This window comes from Pleurodeles waltl, chromosome 8, assembly GCF_031143425.1.
Source record: "Pleurodeles waltl isolate 20211129_DDA chromosome 8, aPleWal1.hap1.20221129, whole genome shotgun sequence".
In the NCBI taxonomy this organism is placed as follows: Eukaryota; Metazoa; Chordata; class Amphibia; order Caudata; family Salamandridae; genus Pleurodeles; species Pleurodeles waltl.
This window is the reverse complement of record NC_090447.1, coordinates 1,416,312,830-1,416,340,408: the sequence shown is the minus strand read 5'-3', so window position 1 is coordinate 1,416,340,408 and position 27,579 is coordinate 1,416,312,830. Positions and strand designations below refer to the sequence as shown.

Genomic DNA, 27,579 nt, shown 5'->3' with positions numbered 1-27,579 from the left:
GGCGGCCTAGTGTGGCCTGGAACTTCAGCACGGCACAGGCAGGTGCCGCATAAGGCCGCGCCAGATTCTACAGCGGTTTAATTTAATTTGGGGAGCATACAGCTGCATCATACAAGGTAGGTGTCGTGCCTGTTGGGATATTGAGGCCTATTGAGGATTGTGGCTCACGTTGGAGACAGACTGGAAATCTGGAGCCGGTGTGGGGGAATTCAGAGTGCAGCGGTGAGGTGAGGTGTGCTGATAAACTCGCCCCTCCTGCTGTGAGCCTCCCCTTCCCTACTACAGGGAAGAGCTGTATTACCTTGGTGGCAGGGAGTGAACACCAATGATGGACTTTTTGCTACTCCTATAGCTACTCTCTCCCTTACTCCATTTCAGCGTAAACACTGTGCAACATATAATAATTTAAGGTAAAGGACGGTGGACGAGAAGGCAGGAGCTGAAGTCAGGCTAAGGTTGGTTGGTTTAATGCAGGCTCAGAACACGGACTGTAGTGCATGGCAGAAGCAGCCGGCATTGGGCTGGTGTGGCTTGCTTAGTTCTACCACCTTGTTTTGCATACCACCACCTTGTCTCCCCCCAGCTCTCCTTTTTTCCTTCAGCGTCTCTGCAAGATATAAGGGTCAAGGATTATGAGCTGCAAGAGCTATGAGAGTTACAAAAGGGGATCAAAGGGAAATGAAACAAAGTAAAGAAGTGAATGTGAGAGCTAGTGGAGCAATAGATCACAAAACTAACAAATTAATAAAATAAGAAGTTCTGAGAATCCTCAAAGAAACCTCACAAATTTCACAATCTTCCAACATGTATGGAACAAGGGGAAAATCAAAGAGGGACGAGGAAGCATTTGCACACCAAAAAACCCATTGATGTACTAAACAGGAACTTGAGCAGGAATCAGAGCAGGATCATGGAATCACATCCCTAACTCCAGTAAAGCCTGCAAAACAAATAGAAGCAGTTGTAACGGGGAGGGGGGCCCAAACCCAGAAGCCTGGGCGATGAGGAAGCAGAGGCGGATGCCGGGGTGTCCTGCCTGAAACTCTTTCCATCAAGTCATGTTGATAATAATGATACTGATGACACTGTCCATTGGAAAAAGGTCAGGCTGAAATTGATGATACTGGATGCATAATAATGCCCGGGAGAAAAACAGAGGGAAGTAACTTAAGTCCGAGCTATTTCACAAAGGTATCAAATAGACAACAACAGGATATAAAGGTACGGCCGGAGCTGGAGAGAAACAAGGAAACTAGAAAATTGAATCAGGCATTGCATAATCAGCGGTTAGAGGCTTATCTGCCCCCTACAAACACACTTTCCAGGCAAACACCATAAACTATTATAATTATCTAAACTCAAGCATTGATCGGTTGCAGGTGCAACATACCATGTCTTGCATAGCCCCCAAGCAGTTGCAGGGGGGAAATGGTGATGTTAAGTCGGAGGGGGTCGAACTAGAGCAATTAGGGGCCCTGCAGCTAGAAATACCCTCCCCACAATAATTTCAATCAAGGCATAACTACCCAATTAAGGATTGCTACCCAGAAGTAAAATCAGCAACCCCACGGGAAGCTGGAGCTTTATTATCTATTACTAGGAGAACAATTTAAGAGCCAGGAACAAAAAAAGGAACCATCCCCGGGCTCAACCAGGACTACAAGAACACGAGAAAACTTTTCAAACAACTCAACCAGAAAGTACACAAACAGAGTAGCAACTCAAAATATAAATGCGAAGGGGCTTAAACTAGATCAATCATTAATCATGCAGTCTTCAAAGCCTCCAAAGTCACAGTCCGAGTAGGAAAAGAAAATCCTGCATTGGGTAAACAGGACTTTGGAGCTCTCCTCTTAACTTTGCCATTAGTTATGTAGATCCCCAACTCGATAGTTTAACATCAGATGACTTCAACTTCTTGGATGGTAAAACTTCAAAGGATACCAGGGTTGAGGAGGAGAAGCAGTCAGAAGGCTACACAAACAATCAGAATGGGCAAGGTCAAAAGAAGAATGAAGAAGACCTTCCCCTAGTCCAATCTATAATCGGTATCATGAAGATCATGTGCGTAACATTGGACTCAATTGCAAACGTGCTCGTGGCCCAGTCTCAAACATGATAGCCAACTCAATATGACCAGGCAATTCACAGCATCGATAATGACCATAAATCATAGAATGGCTTTGGTGGAGGGCGCCTTAAGGGAAAACTTAAAGGCTACAGTCCATCGCTGAACCTGAAGATAGGCAAACATGCAGCCCACTGTTGGAGAAATTATTGGAAGTCCCGAAGGTCAATAATGATATAATTGAGGACTGTAGACTTAGTCTTAAAAATCTGCTCACACCTGGCACTGAGTTAAAGGAACAAGTGCTGAGAAAGATAATGAACAGCCCAGCTCCACCATCCCAGAGACGTGCAGACCACCCAGAAATCGACAGTTATACTGAGGACACAATAGAGGAGCTGAGTGGAATCTTTACACCAGCAACTGAAGTTCTAAGGGCTGTCGGAAAGAAGGCCCAGAGAAAAAGGTTACAATTAAAAGGGGAAAGCCAAACTCAAGGGGAAAAGAGCTAAGGGGAGTAAAAAAAAAAAAAAAAAAAAAAAAAAAAAAAAAAATATAAAAAAAAGCCATAGCAAAAAGGATATTTTTTTTTTTTTTTTTTTTTTACTTGACGTGGCAGCCAGGAGCAGCAGGGCAACATTAAAAAAAAAAACTGAACAGTCTTGAAAGGAACATGTCGCTAGTCAACAGAATGCAAGTCAAAATATCATGGCAGACAGTCCAGGAAAAATAGAGCGACTTTCTGAATAAAAATCCAGGTTTGCTGTGCGATAAAAGCTGCACTCTCCACTCTCATATAATTTGTGTACCCACTGGATACAGGGGAAGCATAGCATACAATTTAGAAATTACAAACAAGAAGAGGATGGAAACAGATCCATGTACGAACCGGATGATAACCTGGGCAAGTGAGGAACCACCAAATGGAAAGATTGAACAGAAATCAGAGAATAAAACCAATGAAACATCATACTAGAAATACACATTCCGAACGTGGGATTCCCAGCGCAAGTACACTGTTCGCATGTAGTGGCAAACTGCAATGAAATCCAGCAACAAAAACCTTATACCACTTTTGAGCGTACACCACAAACAAATGATAAGATAAAAACTGAGATATTCAAGTGTATTGAACTTGAAGACCTAGAGCAGAGCATAAAAACGACCATTCACAGGGAAATTTATGATGATCTTATGTCCCCGGCTCCTGCTCTTTCCACAAAAAAGTATCACCTCCAGGTCTGCCCAGATGAACACTGTACCCAGGCGAGGACTCTCCAGCAACTGAATGATAGTGATCGGTCTGCACTCCTACGGCCAGCACTTGATACTAAAAGTAACATACGAGATGAACTCCGGCTTCAAAGATTCCAGATACAAGAAGCCTGCAAGTATACTGAGATGCACCCGAGAAGGAACAAACACCAGGAAGTCACGATCATGTTCACCCCTGAGTACTCTCCTAGAGGGAGTCAAGATATATTAAACAGGAGTAACATCTTATGCTTTGTCAACTCCTCGCCAGGCTTGCACAATGTAACAACTAATGACTTGCTCTCTGTAAGATTCATACAAAAGGAAATGGTTGAACAGAGTATTTTCAGAAACAGTCTGGCCCTCCCCACGGATATCTAACAAGATTTTAAAATCAGTCCAGTTTGATTAAGACGTGGGGCATAACAATCAACACCCCGGAAAAGGAACTGTACTCATGCATATTTCTTGAAAAAACAAAAATACAGAATTTGCGAAGTAAGCACAAGGCGAATGATAACTTTGGCTTGGTATTGCAGGGAGCAATTAGTTCCAATCGACAACTTTCCAAAACGGTCAAATTTGAGCAACATGAGGTACTGCCTGTAGGAAGTTGGCTCTGTATGTGCTATTTCAAAGTAAGGAATAGCATGCACAGAGTCCAAGGGTTCCCCTTAGAGGTAAAATAGTGGTAAAAATAGATAATACTAATGCTCTATTTTGTGGTAGTGTGGTCGAGCAGTAGGCTTATCCAAGGAGTAGTGTTAAGCATTTGTTGTACATACACATAGACAATAAATGAGGTACACACACTCAGAGACAAATCCAGCCAATAGGTTTTTATATAGAAAAATATCTTTTCTTAGTTTATTTTAAGAACCACAGGTTCAAATTCTACATGTAATATCTCATTCGAAAGGTATTGCAGGTAAGTACTTTAGGAACTTCAAATCATAAAAATTGCATGTATACCTTACAAGTTATTGACAAATAGCTGTTTTAAAAGTGGACACTTAGTGCAATTTTCACAGTTCCTGGGGGAGGTAAGTTTTTGTTAGTTTTACCAGGTAAGTACGACACTTACAGGGTTCAGTTCTTGGTCCAAGGTAGCCCACCGTTGGGGGTTCAGAGCAACCCCAAAGTCACCACACCAGCAGCTCGGGGCCGGTCAGGTGCAGAGTTCAAAGTGGTGCCCAAAACACATAGGCTAGGATGGAGAGAAGGGGGGTGCCCCGGTTCCGGTCTGCTTGCAGGTAAGTACCCGCGTCTTCGGAGGGCAGACCAGGGGGGTTTTGTAGGGCACCGGGGGGGACACAAGCCCACACAGAAATCTCACCCTCAGCAGCACGGGGGCGGCCGGGTGCAGTGTAGAAACAAGCGTCGGGTTCGCAAGGTTTGTCTATGAGAGATCTCGGGATCTCTTCAGCGCTGCAGGCAGGCAAGGGGGGGGTTCCTCGGGGAAACCTCCACTTGGGCAAGGGAGAGGGACTCCTGGGGGTCACTTCTCCAGTGAAAGTCCGGTCCTTCAGGTCCTGGGGGCTGCGGGTGCAGGGTCTCTCCCAGGCGTCGGGACTTTAGGTTCAAAGAGTCGCGGTCAGGGGAAGCCTCGGGATTCCCTCTGCAGGCGGCGCTGTGGGGGCTCAGGGGGGACAGGTTTTGGTACTCACAGTATCAGAGTAGTCCTGGGGTCCCTCCTGAGGTGTTGGATCGCCACCAGCCGAGTCGGGGTCGCCGGGTGCAGTGTTGCAAGTCTCACGCTTCTTGCGGGGAGCTTGCAGGGTTCTTTAAAGCTGCTGGAAACAAAGTTGCAGCTTTTCTTGGAGCAGGTCCGCTGTCCTCGGGAGTTTCTTGTCTTTTCGAAGCAGGGGCAGTCCTCAGAGGATGTCGAGGTCGCTGGTCCCTTTGGAAGGCGTCGCTGGAGCAGGATCTTTGGAAGGCAGGAGACAGGCCGGTGAGTTTCTGGAGCCAAGGCAGTTGTCGTCTTCTGGTCTTCCGCTGCAGGGGTTTTCAGCTGGGCAGTCCTTCTTCTTGTAGTTGCAGGAATCTAATTTTCTAGGGTTCAGGGTAGCCCTTAAATACTAAATTTAAGGGCGTGTTTAGGTCTGGGGGGTTAGTAGCCAATGGCTACTAGCCCTGAGGGTGGGTACACCCTCTTTGTGCCTCCTCCCAAGGGGAGGGGGTCACAATCCTAACCCTATTGGGGGAATCCTCCATCTGCAAGATGGAGGATTTCTAAAAGTTAGAGTCACTTCAGCTCAGGACACCTTAGGGGCTGTCCTGACTGGCCAGTGACTCCTCCTTGTTGCTTTCTTTGTTCCCTCCAGCCTTGCCGCCAAAAGTGGGGGCCGTGGCCGGAGGGGGCGGGCAACTCCACTAAGCTGGAGTGCCCTGCTGGGCTGTGACAAAGGGGTGAGCCTTTGAGGCTCACCGCCAGGTGTCACAGCTCCTGCCTGGGGGAGGTGTTAGCATCTCCACCCAGTGCAGGCTTTGTTACTGGCCTCAGAGTGACAAAGGCACTCTCCCCATGGGGCCAGCAACATGTCTCGGTTTGTAGCAGGCTGCTAAAACTAGTCAGCCTACACAGATAGTCGGTTAAGTTTCAGGGGGCACCTCTAAGGTGCCCTCTGTGGTGTATTTTTCAATAAAATGTACACTGGCATCAGTGTGCATTTATTGTGCTGAGAAGTTTGATACCAAACTTCCCAGTTTTCAGTGTAGCCATTATGGTGCTGTGGAGTTCGTGTTTGACAGACTCCCAGACCATATACTCTTATGGCTACCCTGCACTTACAATGTCTAAGGTTTTGTTTAGACACTGTAGGGGTACCATGCTCATGCACTGGTACCCTCACCTATGGTATAGTGCACCCTGCCTTAGGGCTGTAAGGCCTGCTAGAGGGGTGTCTTACCTATACTGCATAGGCAGTGAGAGGCTGGCATGGCACCCTGAGGGGAGTGCCATGTCGACTTACTCGTTTTGTCCTCACTAGCACACACAAGCTGGCAAGCAGTGTGTCTGTGCTGAGTGAGAGGTCTCCAGGGTGGCATAAGACATGCTGCAGCCCTTAGAGACCTTCCTTGGCATCAGGGCCCTTGGTACTAGAAGTACCAGTTACAAGGGACTTATCTGAATGCCAGGGTGTGCCAATTGTGGATACAATGGTACATTTTAGGTGAAGGAACACTGGTGCTGGGGCCTGGTTAGCAGGGTCCCAGCACACTTCTCAGTCAAGTCAGCATCAGTATCAGGCAAAAAGTGGGGGGTAACTGCAACAGGGAGCCATTTCTTTACACTGCCTATCAGTCAATATCCCAAGGAACAATTCTTGTTCAATATATCAGCCGCAAATCCAAAAGTCACTGGCAGAACTACAGTACAGAAGTTTATAGCAAAAATCGGGCCTTTCAAAAATTAAAGAGGAAACAAGACCGCCAGTAAAAACCTTAAATTGGAATATCACAGGCATAAAGTCGAAGACTGAGGATAAGGAATGGATAGAATTTATTAAACAATATGTTAGCTGCTTCCAGGAAACATGGTCTGTTAACCCCATCGACTTGGATGGGTATTCGATCTTCACCTACCAGCAATCAAACAACACAAAGGCAGGCCAGTAGGGGTTTTGACCATTTGGGTTAGAACATCCCTACTCAAAGACTCCGTAGCAACTCACAATGTACTAAGTAATGACATTCACACAAAAGCAGTGAAACATGAGGCATGGTCACTTGAAATAGTGAATGTGCATTTTCCACCTATTAGATGGGCTCAAGTTAAGACAAGAGTTTGGGCGCTCAAAGATTATATTTTAAAGAAAAGAACCGGAGATCATTGGAAATCGACTGGATCCATGGGCAGGCACCCTTCTCAGTTCTCTAACAATTTCCTATTAATATGTGGCGATTTCAAAACCAATCTGCATCCTATACCGGGGGGATGAGTTATTATTGGAAGAAGATAGCATCTGGAATCTTCCAAACTCCCCAATTGAGCAATGCCGAGGTTCAAAGAAGGGAGAACTAATCTTTGAAGCCTTAATTGAAGGCGGAATTTGCACTTTAAAAATTGAAGAACTAAATCAGATAAAGTATCAAAATGTACCTTTCAAGTTGAAAACAGGCAAATTATTATTGATTACAAGTCAATAAACATCAAAGCTTGGCATGACATCGTAGACATGGAAGTTGTGGATAGGATCGAAAGAGATCATGATCCGCTCCTAATGAAGATGGTCCATCCGGATACAGGTTACTGGAAACCTGCTCCTTCACATAAAGGAAATTGCCCAACAGTCACCTCGAGACCAAACAGAAAAAACATGTCAGCTGAGTGCAAACCCTACAATTATACCCTGATGGAAACCTGGTTAGCATCATTTTCCACGATTTTAGATCAGGCAACGAGGTTTCCCTTTTGTTGCAAAAATTTAACATTCTAATAGTACAAACATCAATGGAAAGAGCTAAGAATGTTAAAAACATTCCACCATACAATCAAGGGTTTGATTATGAATGCTTAAAACTAAAAAAAGGTACTATCACAAGCTTTAAAGAATCAGCACTCAAACAATATCAGCAAGCAACATTCCTTAGACCAGTGTTTCCCAAAGTGTGTGCCGTGGCTCCCTGGTGCGCCATCAGAACTCACCAGGGGCGCCGCACTTATAGGGAACACTGAAATGCTTTCATTTTCATACTACTGTAGGGCCCCATTCTAAAAATACATCACATTTAGAATGGAGCTTTACAGGAGTATGAAAACGAAAGAATCACAGTGGAAATAAATCGAACTTGTTAGGGTTTTGCAATGTTATGTTGTAAGTTGTAAAACCCATCAAGTTTGATTTGTTTACACTGAGAGTCACTCTTTCATACTATGGCACAGCTAATAAAGCTGCATGGTAGTATGACAGAGAAAGACTTGCAGTGGAAACAAACCAAACTTGATGGATTTTACAATAGACATCATAACATTGCAAAAACCTAACAAGTTTGATTTATCTGAAATGCAATTCTTTGTTTCATACTACTGTTCGGCTCCATTCTAAAGACAAGTTACATTTAGAATGGAGCCCAACAGTAGTCCCGGGACATCTTGTTTGGGGTCAAGGACAACAAGTTTTTATGTTTACTTTGTCCTTGGGACAAGTAGGTCCAACCCTCTGCAGCACAAACCCTTTAGCTGCCTGTTTACAGAGAGTGGAACTCTCTGCAGTTGAGGTAATGTGTTTCCAAAAGATAATGCTATTCAAACTTGTATTTATGGTTCATTATTTGAAAGCCTTCATTATTAGGGTGAGTGCTGTAAATAAATGTTTTAAGGTCACACTACACTACTGACGTTGGTTCCAGTACAAAAAAAAAAAGTGTATACACATATTTGAAAAGTTTAGGCTATGAGGCTAAGTATAATGCTCCCAGAATGCTCTCTGGTTAGATGCAAATGAAGTGTCATTTAGTAAAATGTTTTGATGCATGCTAGTATTTCCCAAAAATATTTCTAATGGAAAATCAGTGTAACCATTTTCAACACGATTATGGGAAGCATGAAAATAAACAAACACTGACAAAGCCAACTGATCTGACATATTTTTATAAGTCCTTTAGTTTCATCAATGTGTGTCTTGTTTTGACATGGCTTTTGTAACACTTTATTGTTGTGGGAGCTACCAGGCCCTCAACATTGTAACAAACACTGGCAAAAAAAAACCAAAACGTTTTTGAACTCAAAAAGCACACGTTGCCACCAGTGGCATAAAAAGGCCCCGCAGCCGCCCTCCAGGGGGCCCCTTCAGCACAGCACCTGCCCTGAGTGAGTCTGGAGAGGGGGCTACTCCATGTTCTTTGCAAAGGGGCACCCTCCAGTTTCGTTATGTCACTGATTGCCACTGTAGTTCCTGACACTGAACAAAACTACTTTGTGTGCCAATATGCTCCTTGTGGAAGAGTAGAATGCGATCAATCACAGTAAAGCCAGCCGAAAGAGAGAGAAATAGAAGTTTAATAAAAACAAAATGTCTTTGTTAACACCAGACCTAATTAGGGACCTAGGCCCACATGTAGGTAGCTTTTTGCATGGACTGCCTGCTCTGAAAAAGTGAAACTAAAACTTTTCATTTTTCAGGAAAACGGGCTGCATTACAAAAAAAAAAAAAAACTGCTTTATTGAAAAGCAGTCACAGACATGGTGGTCTGCTGTCTCCAGCAGGCCACCAGCCCTGTGAGGGCCGCCATTCACAAGGGGGGTCGCAAATTGCGACCCACCTCATGATTATTCATGAGGTGGGCATTTGCGAAGCCCTTGCGAATCACAGATGGTGTCAGGGACACCATCCTACTTTTGGATTTGCGACTCGCAATTTGCGGGTCGCAAATCTGAACCTACCTACATGTGGCCCCAAATTCTTAAAGAAAGTCACAAAAGTGCACCCATGGTATGTGTCGTACCCCTATAAAATATTTGTGAACGGTATTTTAGCATGGGTAAATACGCATGTGTAGATTTGCTCATGTGAAAATCTATTGAGTATTTGCAAGTTCATTTTCCCTCCAGCCACTTTCTTCCCAACCCTGGAAGAAGTTCTAATTCTGCCATTGTCAGGAGTAAATGTCCAACCTTTCTTATTATGGGAAAATATTAGAGAGAAGCAGGTGAAAATCTTTAAAACTTGCAGGTTAGTAGGTTTGCAGACTCAAAGGCATTCCAGCCCTGGAACTATTGCTTACTGCTTCCTCCAGCCCCAGTATGCAGATCTGCAGAAAGGTGGCAAAATAAGGAAATTGCTACAGTAGGGATTGAAACTGCAAGTATTCAAGCCCTACTATGGTAGTAGCCCTAGCATAATCAGAGAGGCTATTATCAGAGATCTTACATAATGAGATTGCTGCCATAATTTGGCGCCACACTACATGGCACTAAAGGGACAAGTAGATCTTTTTACAGGACAAGTAGATTTGAGAAGCAACCTGTCCCCTGGACAAGTAGATATTTTAATAAATTCCACACCCCTGGAATCACAGTGGAAATAAATCAAACTTGTTAGGGTTTTGCAGTGTTACATAGTAAATTGTAAAACCCATGAAGTCTGATTTGTTTCCACTTAGTGTTTAATTATTTATAAATAAAAACGTACCTGAAAGCTCTCCTCTGAAACACGTGGCTGCTGCAGTTAAATATACATGCACAGAACATTGAGGCTGCAGTAATCCTAAAGCCATCTTGGGCTGCTTCAATCCATTTACAGCCTCTCCCTGCCCCTTCAGTTCACTCTTGCATCTTTCTCCCAATGTGGAGCTTTTCCGTCCTTCTCTTCCTTCATCTTTCCCATATGTGCCTTTGCTCACAGTAAATGCCCGATGCAGAAAACTAAGGCCCATATTTATGAAAAGTTTGTGCCGCATTTGCATCATTTTTTTATGCAAAAGCAGCGCAAACTCACAAAATATAATTATATTTTGTAAGTTTGCGCTGCTTTTGCGTCACAAAATAATGCAAATGTGGCACAAACGTTTCATAAATATGGGCCTAAGTGCCAGTCCTTAAAAATAAGTGCTGTGCCCCCCACTGGAAACCCAGTGCTTAATTTGTAGATAAAAATGTGATGGTGCACAAAGCTCTCTTTTGAAACAAGCGAATGCTGCATTTAAATGTGAGAGCCTTCTCAGGCCTCTTTAATCCATTTACAGCCACTCTCTACTCCTTCAGCTCACTCATGCAGCTTTCTACTTTCTCCCTTTGTGGTGCTTTTTAGTTTTTCTCTTCCTCCACGTTTCCCATATGTATCTTTTGCTCTTGCTAAATGTCTGATGCAGAAAACCGGAAACCACCTGCTCAAATTAAGCCTTGCGGAAAGCACTGGCTCAAATTAAGCACTGTTAGCACTGCGATTCTTTCTCTTTCATACAGCACCATTCAAAGATGTTATGTTTGGAACAGAGCCGTACGGTAGTATGAAAAAGAAAGAATCACAGTGCAAAAATCAAACTTGTTATGGTTTTGTGATGCACATTTGCAGCCCTGAGTAACCCATGTGGGAATGCCATGTGGGGATGTTATGGAAGCCACAGCTGTCAGCGTCTGGAGTGGTTTGGACCAGCACATGACGTCTTGCCTAATAAATAAAGAGCATGTCCATTTAGGCAGGGTCAGACCCAATCAGGACAATGATAGAGTGTTACTTCTGTCCGTGTTCTGCAGCTACTCAAGAAAAGAGGGTAATCATGAAATTACAAAAATGTCAACAATTAAGAGGAAAGCGGGAGATTAAAAATAAAAAATAAAAGAATCGGGAGAACGTATTTCTCCCCTTGAGGCCTGAATCCGGTCTGTCATATACGGGACTTCCAAGTGTGGTGCTGGAGGATCTGAGATCAAAAATGCTAATGTGTTTTTTGTTTTTTTTTGTTTTTTTTTAAACTTGCCAGGAACAAGGGGAAAGCGCTATGGCAGGCAGAAAGAGCGTGACAAATCTGTTGTGTACTGGCCTGAAGCAGCAGATTACTGGCAGTGCATACTCCAAGTCACTAAAGACAAGTCCCTATCGCAGAAGCCCTTTATTGGCTTCATCCCAATTATTTTTTAGGAAGAAAAATTGAAGTGCTCCCGAATCCTGGCTTACATCCCCCCACCCGTCATAAAAAGGGACATAACAGGGAGCCAATGGCCAAAAGGTCAAGGGAGCCACAGGTCGAAAACGTTTGTGAACCACTGCCTTAGACTGTAGTCAACAATACAAGAAATTATTAAAATATAAAAAGAAGATATTCCCACATAAGCTTTGGGCAGACCTCCTTGATGCAATCTGAGGGAAATTCAAAGAAATTTTGGGAAATAATAAGGTGGGGGTGCAAAGGTCTCCCAAAAGCCTTGGAATTGAACATTAATCCACAACTCTGGGTAGATCATTTCACTATTCTGTATCAAGAAGAAGACAAGATTACATCAGAATTTATTACTGACCTAATAGGTTACAAGCAAGTGTTGGAAGGAAGTAATCAAGCGAGGCAATGTCACTACTACAGAACTGTGCGATAATGACTTAGCGGTACATGAAGCAACTGATCAGACAGTTTCTAATAACATACTCCAGATTAAGTCTGGACATACGGCTCATGGTACGCTCAGCGTCATGGGGTTAGTGCACGAATTTAGCAAGAAAGAAGTTGCGCAAGCCACCCTTTCACAAAATCCGCATAAGGCAGCAGGCCCAGATAGAATTCCATCAGATGTCTATCACAACCATCTAGCTTTATGGCTACCAGTTCTAACTCGCCTATATAGCTCTGTTTGGTCCTTTGAAGAAATTCCACCATCATGGAGAAAATCAATAATTGTTCAAATACACATAAAAGGACCACGAGACATGGTGTGCAATTACATGCCAATATCGCTGCTTGACAGTGCTGGAAAAATCTATGCCAAATTGATCCAATCTCATCTAGACCAGTGGATAGAAGAAGGAGATTTACTATTGTCATACCAATCTGCTTTTAAGAGGGGCCAAAGCGCAATTGATCAACTTGATCTTTTCCAAATGTCTCCTTAAAAAATTCCTTGCTGTACCTGGTATATGTCGATCTTCAAACAGCATTCGACAGCGTGGATCGCCCAATACTATGGCAACTTCTGACAAAAATGGGCAACCCAGGAAAGATCCTAAGGCTGCTAATTTTATTACACACGGGAACCACCACAAGGGTCCGATACAGTACAAGAAATGATTACACGGCAGAAATCCAAATCCAGCGTGGAGTTAGAAAAGGGTGTGTTCTTGCTCCAATGCTATTCAACTGCTTCATAAATGAAGGAGGTCAAAAATTGAGGAATTTAACCCCTGACGTGCCAAAACTAGCTAATAAAGTATACCTATATTGCTTTTCGCAGATGATGCTGTTATTGGCAAGAACAGAGATATTGATGCATCGTCTGTTAAAGGGTTTTGAGTCCTTTTGTGCATTAATGAACTTAACGATAGATGCAAGCAAAACAAAATTCATGATTCTTAACCAAAAACAGAAGCTGCGAGCAACCTTCAAGGCTAGTAACAGGCCACTGGACCGAGTGACGACTTATGATTACTTGGGGTGTCAGGTGGATGATAAACTGGCCTGCAACCTGCAGTTATACAAAAGCAATATCTCCCTTGGCCCAACAAACCAGTGCTGTATTAAGATTTGCAAAATCTGCACTGATGGCACATAAAATGAAAGTTAGGGCTGCTGCTCTTTATGGTGCGGAGATCTGGAGATTTAAAAAGATACCAGCAACACAAATAACCGAAAATAAATTACTACGACGCTTGCTCTGTCTGGGCCGTGGTACACCTATGGATGCAATAAGAACAGACTTGCAAATGGAAGAAGAAGAAAGTTTAAAAACAAAAGAAAAAAAAATTAAGATTATACACATTGTCTCCAATAAGATACTAGTTTCGCATTTGGTGCTAGGAGGAATTAAAAAGCTGCATGGATCGACATCATGAACCTACAAGATCATCAAAAGCTGCCTTGGTTCAATCATGTTTCAACTACGTTGGCCACCATCGGCTTAGAAGAACTTTGGTTCCACCCAGAAAAAAATATGAAATTCAGTCTTGCTGCAGTCATAAAGACATACTGGGAACACAAGACTTTGAGGACTTATAACTCACCTCGCCCATTATTAAAGCGCTACCTTTTATTTAACCAAGAACTTAAACCAGCTACTTTTATTGACAATATTTACCCTGAGGAAAAAAGACCTCTCTACTTAAAATTTCGCAAGAGTACGCTACCGGTGATCTCTGTGAGCAAAAAGTGGCAACCCGCTCTGACTGGGAGGTTTGACTGCTGTCCCTGCCCCTCTGGGGGCCAAGAAACACAAGTTAATTTTATTTTATTATGTCACTTTACGATTCAACTTCGTAAACTTTACTTAGACACTTTTTAAAAAGCATGGAGTTAGGAATTACAAGGAAGCTGAAACCGTGTGCATGCGCCCTGATGATAAAGACATTGTGATGACTGTTTCAGCATATATTTTTGAGGCATGGAAATTAAGATCATTAATTTACATTCATCTCAGTATCTTCATAACTAATGTTAACACATCGTTAGTATTATTGTACTAATATATTTTTTGAATAGTTGTGCCTCATGGGTGCCTATGTTTTTTGGGGCAAGTGGTGCAGGATGAGGCATATTCTAGCAGTACTATCCCGAGCTTGACCTAACAGGTGATTTTGTAGTTTTGTCATCTATGAAGTAATTTCTGTAAGCAAGGTTGAAGTAGATATGATAGGGAAAATATTTTAGGAAGCTAGAACTTTTGGGGTTTACATGATCAATTTTAGGATAATTACATCCAAATGAAGTTCTATTGAGCTGATTAGTGCACTTCGTGATAAAGTAATGGTGTGACTAGTATTACCCATAAATTGCAAAGTATATACATCACTATTTTAGGTGTTCTTAGCTCTGTAGATGGTGCATGTAAATGAACTGATCGTTAACTATAGCTTTTATTGATGAGACCATATCTTATTATGTGACTTTTAATGTATTATTAAGTGACTTTTTTTAAACTTGTCATTATGAATTTGTTATTGCAGGATGGGCTGACAACCATAAAGAAAGAAAGAAAGATAGATAAACCAAGCGAAGCAAAGGCTTCGAAGGAGATAGAGGAGAATATCTGATTTCGAGGGACTGTCATCAACATCCGTGCCCTGCTCAAGTAATGTGCATTCCAGAAAAGTGAAGCCCCAACTTAAAACTTTGACCAGTGTGCTCCACTAACCTTACCAAACACCCACTTCATCATCATCAGCCCGAAATCACTGATAGGTTTTGTCTACTGTCAACAGTGTTCAAACCTTTTGCCTTAAAAAACTTTAAAAATCCGCCTCTGGCGTAACACATCCAATTTCAACCACCGTGGTGTCTTTCTGCTCATTACATTTTTATTGATTTTTCTAAATTGGTTTTAGAATTGTATGTTGTGGCTTCCCCTATGATGTTGTTTGGTAGCGTTTTGCCTCACCACAGACGTCTCTACGACATTGGCAGCAGTTTGGGCTATAGCAACGTGTTAACTAGCGGTCCCCTTCAAACCATGTTCTGACCTAACCAGATTGTATTGTCAGTACAGTGCCAACAATAAATAACCAATTGTTTATCTGGAACTGTAAAAAATGTACAGGGCATTAATAATAGCTTGTATATTATATAGTGCTTGCTGATACCTCACGGTTGTTTTGAAAACTGTAAAACCCACCTCTTCAATAAAAAAAGAAAGGAAATGATTGGATTTTACTGTTGACCTGTCCCTGTTCAGCTCATTTTACACGTCTCAGAAATTGACTGTTTTACAACCAAGTCTGCTGTGAAACACAAATTAAGTAATTCCTGTAGAAGTGTGGTGAACGCTGCTGTTGGTAGGACCTCAACACAACAGCAACTGTAAGAGTTTCTTAATTGTTTCAATACAAATTGGTACAATATTCAGCACTACAAAACAAAATAACCTAAAACAGTTACAAAGTAAAAGTGTTAGTAAGATTTCACAGGTTCGTAGGCATTGTGCACAGCGCAATGAAGCATCTAGAAAATAGGGTGCCATAATGAGGGCCGCCCATCGCCTCCAATACAATACTGAAAGCTGCCATTTTATTTAGTTTTAACTCGTCATGTTTTTAAATTATTTACTTTTATGCTAAGTCCATTGGCCGGCTGGTTCGGAAACAATAACTCAAGGCCTCTTGGCAGGTTGAGATTCATCAATGTAAAATATCGAGCAGCAGCACAGAAGATGAAGCAGGGTTTCTCTCTGATAGTCACAGAACCTACAAGGTATTAAACCGGGGCTATTTAGCCAGTTGGATCGATACTCTAATATTGGTAGGCCCATTAGCCTGGTTAAGTCGTATTAGGTGCCAACAACTCCTGCTTAACATCTGTTTTAGGTAAGGTTGTTGTATCTTTGGTGATGCTTAGGAATTTGTGGTGTAGTGAATGTTTAAGGTGTTACAGATATTTTCCAAATAGCTTGTTTTACACCCAAGATCAACACCAAGTAAGTAATTTCTGTAGGAAAGTGGTGAATGTTGCTTTTAGCAGGGCCTCAACACAACAGCAACTGATGTCACCACAAGTTTTCATAGGGAATACTCAGAACTCAACACATGCACGTGTCATATCTCTAAAGACGTGCTCATTCATGCGAGTCAGCTCACTGGGGACACTTTACAATCTCTCTCGCTGTCTGGCCAATCCCACAAACTATTATCAAGATATAGAAAATTTTCTAAAACCCCATAATTTACCGGTATGTACGCATATGACAGTTCTTTATCTTCAGAAAGCAGGTTATTTAAATGTACGTGTTACGGGTACCGCCTCTTGGAACATTTTATCTGCGTACTCAACTACCAACAGACACAAAATAAAACAATATAAATGTGGCATTTCTGGGCAGTGTCATGCTACTCAAAATCAGTGACATCTCTTCAGTGTGCCTTGCTATAGCTAGGCTCCCATACATCCCATTTTAGGTCCGAGCAGAAAGTTCAGCTGGATCTACTGATTACAATATACTTAGAGTGGGCTTTGGGTCAGCCCCATTCAACAACGACTTTATAAAACTCGCCTCTTTCAGCTATTACCTTGCGACAGAGTCAATCCTATGTTAAGTCAGCTGAGAGGATAACTTCTCCAACTCAGACTACTACGGAAAGGTTCAACTGCAGTACACGAGGAACTACTTTGCATCTAAAAAGTAGTCAATCACTCTTGGTCACACTCAAATCTTTTTCTCATACACGTATATAAAGATAGCTATTTTGAATATAAAGATAGCTATTTTGAACTAAAGCAGGTTGTTTAAAAAAATGCGATTGACATGGCTCTGGTACGAGCCTGACCCTCAAAAATGAAATACCACAACGAGAATACGACCACCAAGTAAACACCGCAGCCACCAAGATCATCACCAGTACTAATAATAGCAATACCACCACTGCTAGCAAGTGCCGTCAAGGTCAATGTGTCTGGCTTTATACCGCTGAAGCAAAAAATTATTTTCTGCATGCCTGCGTTGTTACATTAAACTCCAAGCTAGTGTAGTGGCTTAGTCGAAGCTTGCTTTAATACCCATGAGATTACACTATAACGACAAGTGGATCCTGGGGACGGTATGTGGACTTTCAGACAAACTTCGCTGTACTTAAGTATAGCTAAAAGAAAACGTGCTTTTTTTCCCAGTAACTGTAGAACAAACCCGAAAACGTATTTTCATTTTCCTCGGGAGATCCATCCAATTTCCGACTACTGTCTAAAGGAATCTCAATTATAAAGTGGCAGATAACAATCAAAAGTGAAAAATGTGCTGAAGCAAGGGAGATCGCTCCTGGTGCAGCTCCGCGTCAGTGTGTTTGTCGATAAACGTAACACACTGGCACGGATCTGTAAAACTCAACGTCGCGGTTGCACGACCATCACTGCTTTGTTTACACCAGGCTAGACAGGGAGAACAAATCCAGTCGGCTTGTGGAAAATCTGTGGGCTTCCCAGCGAGGACAAGAGCAGGAGGGCTGCGGGCTACACACGTATATGAGGGATTTTTCTCGAGTGGGGCACCATGCTGGGCGCCGGTGAGCAGTGTCTGCTGCCCTGCGGGGGTTTACAGAACAGACGACCATAACACCGAGGATCCAGTGATGGAGCCGTGGGCATCTTCCACAGAGAAACGCCTGGGGGAGGGGGGGTCGGGGCTATTTCCAGTATTGGGGAACTTCGGAGATATCTTACTAGGATTAGGTTTCACTTGAGGAGTCAAGTTTTACAGTGATTTTTTTTTTCCCCCCTCATCGGAGTCTCGTATCCCAGAATCACTTCGGTGGCGGGTCACCAGCCCGCCGGACACACTGCCTCGGCTTAGGCCGGTTGACCCTGCGGGGAGTCAGAGATCATCACTTAAGCCATTCGCTTCATCCTGTCCTAGCGCAGCCAAGACCCGCGGTCCCCAGAGGGCGCTGGGTGCCCGCCTGGAGCGTGGGGGGACCGCGCGCCACTTACCTGCCGGAGGAGGAACGGCACCGCCGGGCGCTGCTGGGGCGGCTGCCGAGTTTGACTGCTTGCACTTTTCCCGCGCGCGCTGCCCGAGCCTCTCTCCACCCCTCCCTCCCCTCGTACCATAGACTCGGGGGCGGGCAGAGAGGAGAGAGCGCCGGTGGCCACAGCGCCCCTGCCGGCAGCTGTGGGAATGACCGCGGCGGCGCGCCTTGGGCTCCGCGAACGAGACGGTGACTGACTCGCCAACTCTAGTACCCGCAGTTCGATAGTTATTACAGCTCGTTCCGAAATATAAATGAGCCATTTAGAATAGGCTAGCCCTGTGGATAAAGGATGAAAAGGAAACCCACACACGTAGGAGTGCAGGGAAGGGGCCTAACTCCCGTTTGCTCTCACTCCCCGCACCGAGCTGCTCTCTTCCAACGAATATATGTGCGACATATGTCTTAAAATGCAAGCCCAGTCCTCTGCCGTCCATCCCCAATGCCCAGGTTTGATGTGTTGGAGGACCCATAACCCCACCTCTGTGCCATATCCCACTTTGCTGTCATACAGCCCAGGTTAACTTACAGTTTTCAGTAATGTGAATGGTCCGCTAGGTCCCGGCTGGGCTCCACACGCCCAGTATTGCCAGTCGTGTTGTCAGATCCAAGGGCAGTCCTGTTGCTTCCTCTAACGGTTTCCCCACTGTTTCCTAGAACTTTTGTACATGGTGGCAGCTCCACAATGTACGCATGAAGTTGCTCTCCAAACCACAGCCTCTAAGGTAGTTTGCATCCCTGGTAGAGCCGATCCTACACAAAAGGGCTTGCGTATAATACACCCTATGTATGATCTTCAGCTGGATCAGCCTAAAGCTTGCTTTTATTGCCACCTTTGTGGGGAGCTCCAACGCTTCTCACTAGTCCTCCTCATCTAATTACCCTAGATCTTGCTCCCATTTACCCTGTAGTTTTAGTAGGGAGGGCTGGGTGTTTCTCATCACTGTAACATGTCAGTGAGATCAGTTTCTTAGCTACCTGCCCATCGAGAGGTCTGTTTTCTAACGGGGAACCTTCTTGTGTTTCCTCTTCTAAGGATGCACGTTCCCTGAGTTCGTGGCTCAACTGGCCATATTGAAGCCACTGTGTCTCCGACATCTGGTATTCTTGCCTTAAACAGGAGAAGGGGACTACCCCATCGGCGTCCTACACATCCGCCAGTGTAGACAGGCCAATTGCGTCCCAGGCCTTAAACCCCTGTAGTACTGTTACAGACTGTCATTTGGAGCCCTCCCATAGTGGTGTGTTAGGAGTCAGTCTCTGGCCCCATCCCATTCCCTGGTCAGTTTCTTCCAAGTTTCCACTACCGTCTTTGTTGCCAGGCATGCTTCGGGTGACGATTTACCTCCATATAATGCATGTATGTAGCTTTTTGCTCCCATTCCTCTCCTTTCTCTTCTAAATGCAGGGTTGTCCCTATTAACATATGCCCAGTCATTCACCACGTTTACTTGTGCCACCTCATAATATTTGCGTGCATTCGGTAGAGCAATAAACCCTTCATATTTCGTCCTTTGATGGACTTTCCTGGATATTCAAGATTGCCTTTTTCCCAAAGAAGTGTCGATACTAGGTTATCCATCTTAGTGAAAAAAATCTCTGGTATTTTGTAGGGGGTGTTCTTATGTATATAGAGGAATATAGGGAGTGCCACCATCTTAAACATTGCAGCTTTCCCTAACAGAGAGAGCGGCAATAATTGCCAGTGTTTCACTTACAGCTCCAGATGTGGAAGTAGTGGTTTTAACTGATAAGGGTGATACCCCGATTATGGTCCCAGGATGCTTGTTTCCGGTCCAGAGAGGACCTGGCCTGTTAGTTCCGGCTGGACTGTTCCCATGAGGAAGAGAGTCAGCCCGATTTGCATAGGGCTGTATCGAAACTGGTGTAGCATGGTGAGGAAAAGAACAATGGATTAAACCCAGATCTGTGACTAGGGGTGAGTGTTTGAAAAGTTTCAGCACTCCGTCCATCGTCCATTTGTGTTGCTAAAATTACCCTAAGTGGGAAGGGTATGCCTAGACGTGGGTCCTGTGCTCACTATGCCACTGAAGTCAAGCTAGCCAGGATGATGAAGGGCGATACCCTGAAACCAGTCCAAGGATGCTTGTTTCCGGTCCAGGGAGGGCCTGGCCTGGCAGTTTAGGCTGGACTGTTCCCATGGGGCACATAGACAAGACTGATTTGCATATGGATGACTTGGGTGGCATGGTGAGCAAAAGAACAATGGATTAAATCCAGATCTGTGACTTGGGTTGAGTGTTTGAAAAGTTTCAGCATTCCACCCATCATCCTTTTGGGTATTAAATTAGCCTCATAGTAGGAGTGTGGGTTTTTAGTTATCCAGATCACCAGATATGTAAACTTCGACTTTCGCAGCTGTCTTAAGTCGAATGGCCCAGCATGGACCCTCTGTGGAACGGGTGTACTTGTTCGGTCACCACCACCCTCAGTCTGTTCACTAAATGTTTTGGCAGGACTTTGATGTCTACATTCAATAGTGATATGGGCCTGTATAAATCACATCTATCTGGGGATTTGCCTGCCTTTGCAATCAGTACCACCATTGCAGCACCCATGTCATGTGGTAGTTCCCCTGCATGGAACACCCAGATATAAATCACATGAAGTGGAGACACTGCCCGCCTCGGCAACCTCATAAACAGTTCACTCAGAAAACCATTCAGTCCTGGGGCCTTCGCAACTTGCATATGACCCATTGCTGAGGATACCTCTTCCTCTATAATATATGTTTCTAGGTCTTTCATTTGGTCTCCTCCCAGTCTTCTTATGGGACAGTCATTAACAAAAGCCAATATTTCCTGTTCGGGGCTATGCAAGTGGGGGTCATAAAAGAGTTCCAAATGCTTGGCAAATTCTTCTGCTATTTCACTGCTCGCCTTCACTGTGGCCCCAATATCTGTCCTTGACTCCCTGACTGTCATTTTATCTCTCTCTTTACTACCCAGCCATGCAAGTATTTTGCCTGTTTTGTTCCCCCTTCATAGATTTTTTCCAGCTTTGCCAGATAAGACGGCCTTGCCTCTTGTTTAGCCACTGCTTGATATTCTGCCCTCTTCAGGTCCAAGGTCATTTTACCTGGGTGTGTCAATCTTTCTCCCTCCAGGGTGGCCAATCTACTGTGCCTTTCCTGTTTGTACCCTATCTCCCCGGAAATGATGACACCTCTAACCGTAGCTCTATATGCCTCCCACAGTGTTACTGGGCTCTGCATGGAATTTTTGCTTTCCTCAAAAAAAGTATTCAGATACTATGCGTTTAACTTCTTGCTTATTAGCTAGATGCCATGTTTCCATTCTCTGCAATCTTCTGGATTTCAGAGTTTTAAGAGTTAGTGTTACCAGTAGGGTAGAGTGGTCACTGAGACCCCTATACCTATGTAGTTTGCTGCGCTAAATCTTGAGAGTGGCTCCCCTGTGGTAAAAAGGTAGTCCAGTCTGGAATGAATATTATGGGCCCCAGAATAAAAGGAGTACCATCTGCCCTTAGGATGGAGGGTCCTTAATATGCCACTTAATCCCAGCACTTGGATGAAGCCTTCCAGTTTCCCTTTAGTGCCCCCCTGCCCCCCGGACCGGTGGCTTATCCTGTCTTTCGTTGTGTCAAGTACCAGGTTGAAGTCTCCCCCTAGCACCACCAATGCTAGCGGGGCCTCAAACAATATTAACTCACTTTCCTAAGCGCTTCTGCCTTGAGCACCTGGGGGTGATGGGGGTATATACATTAACCAGCAGTCCTACCTCGCCCTTGTGTTCTCCAAAGATCGCACTATAACACCCTTGTGTATCTGCCTTTGTGCTCTTTGTGTGAAAAGGGCATGTTTTCCTAATCAGAATCATCACCCCACTCGAGCCTGAAGTATATTGTGTGTATCCCGCCAATCTATACCTTCCTTTCCCCATAACTATAGTGTTGCATGTCAGCTAAATGTGTCTCTCGTAGGTACACAACTTCCGATTTAATTATACTGATTGCTGTTAGTTCAAGACTCCTTTTTATCTTATTGCTCAGGCTGTTGACAAACCAGATAACAACGTTATTGAATGTGGGTGCGTCATGGTGGATGTAGTCAAATTTTCTCTACCTGGGTCTGACTCCCCCTGTGCTGTATGGCTAAAGTGCTCCCAAATCACCCATGTTTTGTGGTGTTGTGAAGTTCCCCTAAACTTACCCTCCCTCCCTACTTTACCATACGGTGATTCCCGAACAATCCACCCCCCAATTTAAGGTATATGTAAATCCCAAACCCCCAAATTAACAAGCAAACGTATGCATTTGTTGCAGGGATGAAGCTGCCAGCCTCTCGAACTAGATTGCCCTTATGTCAAATCTCAACTTAGGTCATCTGTAGTCTGTGATCACATTTCTGGCATCACCCCGAGCCCTCATTCCTGAAAGCCATTTCCATTTGTGCCTGACCACAACGTCAATACAGGCCCCTCTTACCCCAGGTGTTCTGATGTCATGGGCGTTACCAGCAGCGTCTGTTCATCCTCTGTTTCGTGCTCTGTGTCTGTTCACTTCGTCCCACTGCCCTCTTCCTCTGAGGCAAGAGGCCTCCACCTGATGGAGCTGAGAACATCAGGGCATTGTCGTAACACTTTTACAGTCTGCTCCTGTGCTGTCTTCATCTGTTCCTTGGTGGAGGAAGAAAAGCTGTTCTTCCTTCTGCTATTTCTTTGCCTCGATGGCGCTGGTTTCCACCCTTCGTCTTCTCTCTCTCTCTCTCTCTCTGTGAGGGGGGCCTGAGTATAGATCTCTAATTCCCAACCACGACCAGGCATCCTGTATGGTTAGAAAGAAGTGAGCTTTCCCATCCTGTTTCACCCTCAACTTTGCTGGGTATAGAAGTGAGAATCTGAGTTCCAATTGTCTTGACACTTTTTTGACAGGTACAAATGCCTCTCGCTGGTGTTGGATTAAGTTTGTGTAGTTCAAGTAGGGATGCACTTCATGTCCATCGATAGACTTCGGGCCGTGTTTCCATGCTGCCTGGAGAATGACATCTCTGTCTCTGAAGTTCATCAGTCTCACTATAATCAGCCATAGATTGGCCCCTGGCTGTGGTGCATAGGACCAAATTCTGTGTGCTTGTTCCACGGAAAATAATATGGATGGCTCACCTTGTAGGATGGTCTTGTCCAGCCATTCCTCCACATAAAGTTAAATGTTTGGTTCCTTCGATTTCTCGGATACCCCAACAATTCTAACATTGTGGCAGTGGGATCGTCCCTCCATATCCTCCAGTCTACTCTCCAACTGTTTCATTTCCTTCTCCAGGGCAGCAAAGTCACTTGTTAGTGTTTTCACTTGCAACAGGGTAACTCCCAATTGGTCTTCCGACTCTTTCACCCACTTGATCAGTTTCTTGTGGTCATCTTTTAGCAGTCCCACTTTGCTCACTCCTGCCGGTATTTGGGTCTCCTAGGACGTTTTAGTGTCATCAATTGCTTGAAGAATGGTTACCGTATGCATCATCAAGGATGCGCTGTCCTTGCTTTTTTTCAGTCTGCTCCATCTTCGAACCTGCTGCCCCTCTGCCCAGGGGAGTCCCTCTTGCGGTGCAGGGACGTACCATTGTTCAAGCTGGTGCAGCAATCCCTCCCACTTTGTGTCTGATGTTAGGCTGTAGTACTGAGTCTCTGCTCCAGGTACTTAAACGAATGGCAACTATCTTTGTAACTTGCATGCCATTTTTCAGCCCCTGCCCCGCACTCATCAGATCTCGTCAGACCTTGCCCTCGCATTAACGTTCATGTCAATTTGTCTAGGTTAAAGCGTGGTATCTCGTGTCTCTTCTGGGTGCACTCACTCCCCTGTCCTCCCACACAGACATCAGCTAGCTCACCTCTCACCCTTCAAGATCTAAAGAAGTTAGCGTCAGAGGAGAGGAAGAAAGGGGCATCCCCCAGCCTTTGGAGCTGACAGACCTCACCGTGCTTCCACCGTCCCCACTCGCTGGGGCTGTTGTCCTCCTTCTTATAGCCTGTCCCGTCCCAGGCCATTCCCGTAATTTCCCTTTCATCTGAGTATTGTCCTCTGCTGTGCTTGGCTGCAAAAGAGGCACTGTGAGCTTGCACCTATAAGTTTTCCTCGGGGCGAGCTCTCACGTGGTTCCTATTTGCGCACTGTGGTGCTTTACCACCCTCACTGTCTTTCATGTTCACTCCTGTCAATATGACGCTTCAGTGTGGCGCAGGTGACTCTGTTGCTGCATGTTTGCTGTCTCAGGGTTGACCAGTCTCAGTGCATCTCACGCTCCCCGGACCTCCTCAGACTCCACGGGGGACTCTCCCGCTCCCCGCAGTTTTACCAGTTGCAGGCACTTTCACACTGGTACCTGGATTCACAGTGTCACTTCTGTCTGTAGGGTGTTGTTTACCCCCTGTTTGCCATGGTGGCCATGTGTCTCCTTCTGATTTAACAATCTTTATGGTGGTGAAACAGTTCATTTATTTCGCCTTAATTCTGCCACTTCACCTCTCCTGGCCAGGTGCTCAGTCAGTCAGAAGCTGGGCCTCTCAGAGCCAGCTGGTTCAGATTCCTCTCCCCTCACTGCTGGCTTGTTCTCAGGAACGACGGTTCTCTCAGCTCCCAGGGCACTGGTGCATCGGACTGCCCGTAGGTCCGAGCCAGCGGGGAGAGCAATCCCATTCCAGGCACACAGACTCTCCTTTTTCTCGTCTCTGTAAGTGACAACGGCTGCTTTTATGCTGCTTCTTGGCTGGTATTCCCTCACTGATTGTGGTTGCTAATCTGGGTGGGTGCCATTGTGTCTTCAGCTGCAGCAACAAACACGTATCTTCCCAGCTCCTCCAACCGCCCGTGAGGACAATTGTACCCCGATTGTGACTCTGCTAGTTGTGGGGATCTCAACACCCCCCCTGTATCCCGGATTTCAGGCGGTGTAAAAACAGAATAATAGGGCCTGAGCTCCGTTGGACTCGGGAGCTCCTAGAGTTACTGGAAGAGGGATGGGTGGAAATATTGCTTTGGAGGCTTGGTTGATTTTTGAATCTTGGTTTCTTTACTGAGATACAACAATAAAAATTGTGGACCAAGTTCTCTGGGGGGGAGGGGTGGTCTCTACTGGTATGTGTGTAATCTGTTCTCCTCCTTCCTCTCGGACTGGAGTGATGAGGTTGTTTCCCTGTTTCTGTCTTTTTGCAGGTGTTTCCCCATTTGGTGCCACTTCCAGACCCTCAGAAAAGGAGCACATAAAATGCAGTAAGTACGTTGGTCTCAAGTAGATGTTGCCACTGCCACCATAACACCTGTAGTTTCCCATTAGGACTGTTTCCCTACTTTTGTGGGTGGTGTTAACCAGATGACAACTCTTCAGGATCCGGGATGGATGTACAGTTCAAAGAGCAAGGGTGCTTCATGCAATCAGGGTTGTTCAGAAAAAAAAAAACACAAAAACATAAGGGTACTCCTACGTTGTATATGGGAGAGTGCCCATTTAACTAAAATTTCCTGAAGTTCAGGTCTCTACCCCCCAACTTTCCTTACATTTCCTTGCTTTACAAAACCCTCAGGTTCCAGCCCCTCCCCCCTCACTGCACTAGCCACAACTCTCCAGAGTTGTGGCGGGCTCTGGGTCTTCCACTGGCGGGGTCCACCAGTCCTCGCACCAGATTTTGGGCAACTCGTCATTCTCTGTTCCAGTCTCGGTTTCCTTGTCCTGGGGGTAATGAGGGCGACTCCCTTCTTCTTCCTCCTTTGTTTGGCCCCTGCTACACTTTGCTTCCACATGTCGCTTCCCGCTGGGCTCTTCTGTATGTTCCTGGTGTCTTCTTTCCACGTCTGTTTCTCCACATGGCTTCACCTGCAATGATCCCAAGGGTGTGGTCTCCTTTCCCAGCTGACCTGTTCCTCTTTTTGGGCACTCAACTCCGCCTTGTGTTGCCTGAAAGGGCAAGTCCATCATTAGCATTGATGACCTTCCCCGTGTTGGTTTCCCATTCCCTAATACTTTGCCCTTCTTCCTTTTCAGCTGCTCTTGGCCATGCACAGCGGAGGAGGGAAGGTGGGGAATTGTGGCCAGATTACCAGGTAAGGAGGGGGCACGGGGGGAGGGGGCTCTTCACATACCTCCATCCCTACTTTCTTCTTTGGAAGAAATTGATCCAGTGGGTATCAGGACAAAAAGATTGCATTAACCTGTTCTTTCCCTTTTCGGTGGCGGTCGTTAAAACATAAGGGTTGTAATGCTAGAAACCTGTGTAGTATAAGGGGGTTGTTGCCTTTATTGCGAGACATCCACTATAAGGGAGCATGATCGGTATATAGGGTGAATTCCCGCTCTTCCAGATTACACCTAAGAGTTTCTATAGCCTATTTAATGGCTAAAGATTATTTTTCTATTATCACATAGTTCTTTCTGGGGAATAAGTTTCTGCTTTGGTAAAGGATAGGTCTCTCATCACCATTCTGCTCTTTCTGGGATAAGACCACCCCTAGACCTACCCTGGAGGCATGTATCTATAATATGAAGGTTTTTGTAAAGTCTGGGCTACAAAGAATAGGATCAGCAGTGAGGGCATCCTTAAACCCCTGAAATGCATTTAAAGTAACTTGGCAGGGGTGTCGTAACTCTGTGTCGGTTTCTTTACCCTCCCTGAGGAGATCCGTTAAGTGGTCCGTTTGTGAAAAATGAGGGATAAATCACCGGTAATATCCTACTAATCCTAGGAAGACCCTGAGATCCTGTTTTGTCTTAGGAAAATGGAGTCACTGAATAGCTACCTCCTTCTCTGCCTTCTAGAAAATATCCCAGGTAGTAAACTCGCTTGGCTGCTAGATGGCTCCTTTTTTGGATTCACTTAAGGCCTACTGAATCCAGGGTGTGAAGGACATTTCATAGCTGCTGCAAATGTTCTTTCCATGTAGGGCTAAAAGCTGCAGCATACTCTTGGTGCGGTGCTAACAAGATGTTAATCATTCTCTGGAAGGTGGCAGGGGCCCTGTGTAACCCAAATGGGAGAACAGTAAACTGATAAAACCTTCTGGGATGGAAAAGGTGTTTTTTCTTTGGCTGCTGGATTAATAGGGGCCTGCCAATATCCCTTACAGAGATCTAACGTACTGATGTACTGGGTATTTCCTAGTTTTTCAATCATTTCGTGTACCCGGGGAATAGGGTCG

At 44.8% G+C, this 27,579-nt stretch overlaps 1 protein-coding gene across 1 annotated transcript in view; it reads right to left on the bottom strand.

The window, feature by feature from the left end:
* Positions 1-18,478, bottom strand: part of CHAF1B (chromatin assembly factor 1 subunit B) — a 216,343-nt gene extending 197,865 nt beyond the window's left edge. Inside the window, exon 1 of the mRNA XM_069202533.1 lies at positions 18,374-18,478. The gene's annotated coding sequence lies outside the window, so the exon portion shown is untranslated. The remainder of the gene's footprint in view (positions 1-18,373) is intronic.
* Positions 18,479-27,579: the final 9,101 nt, after the last annotated feature.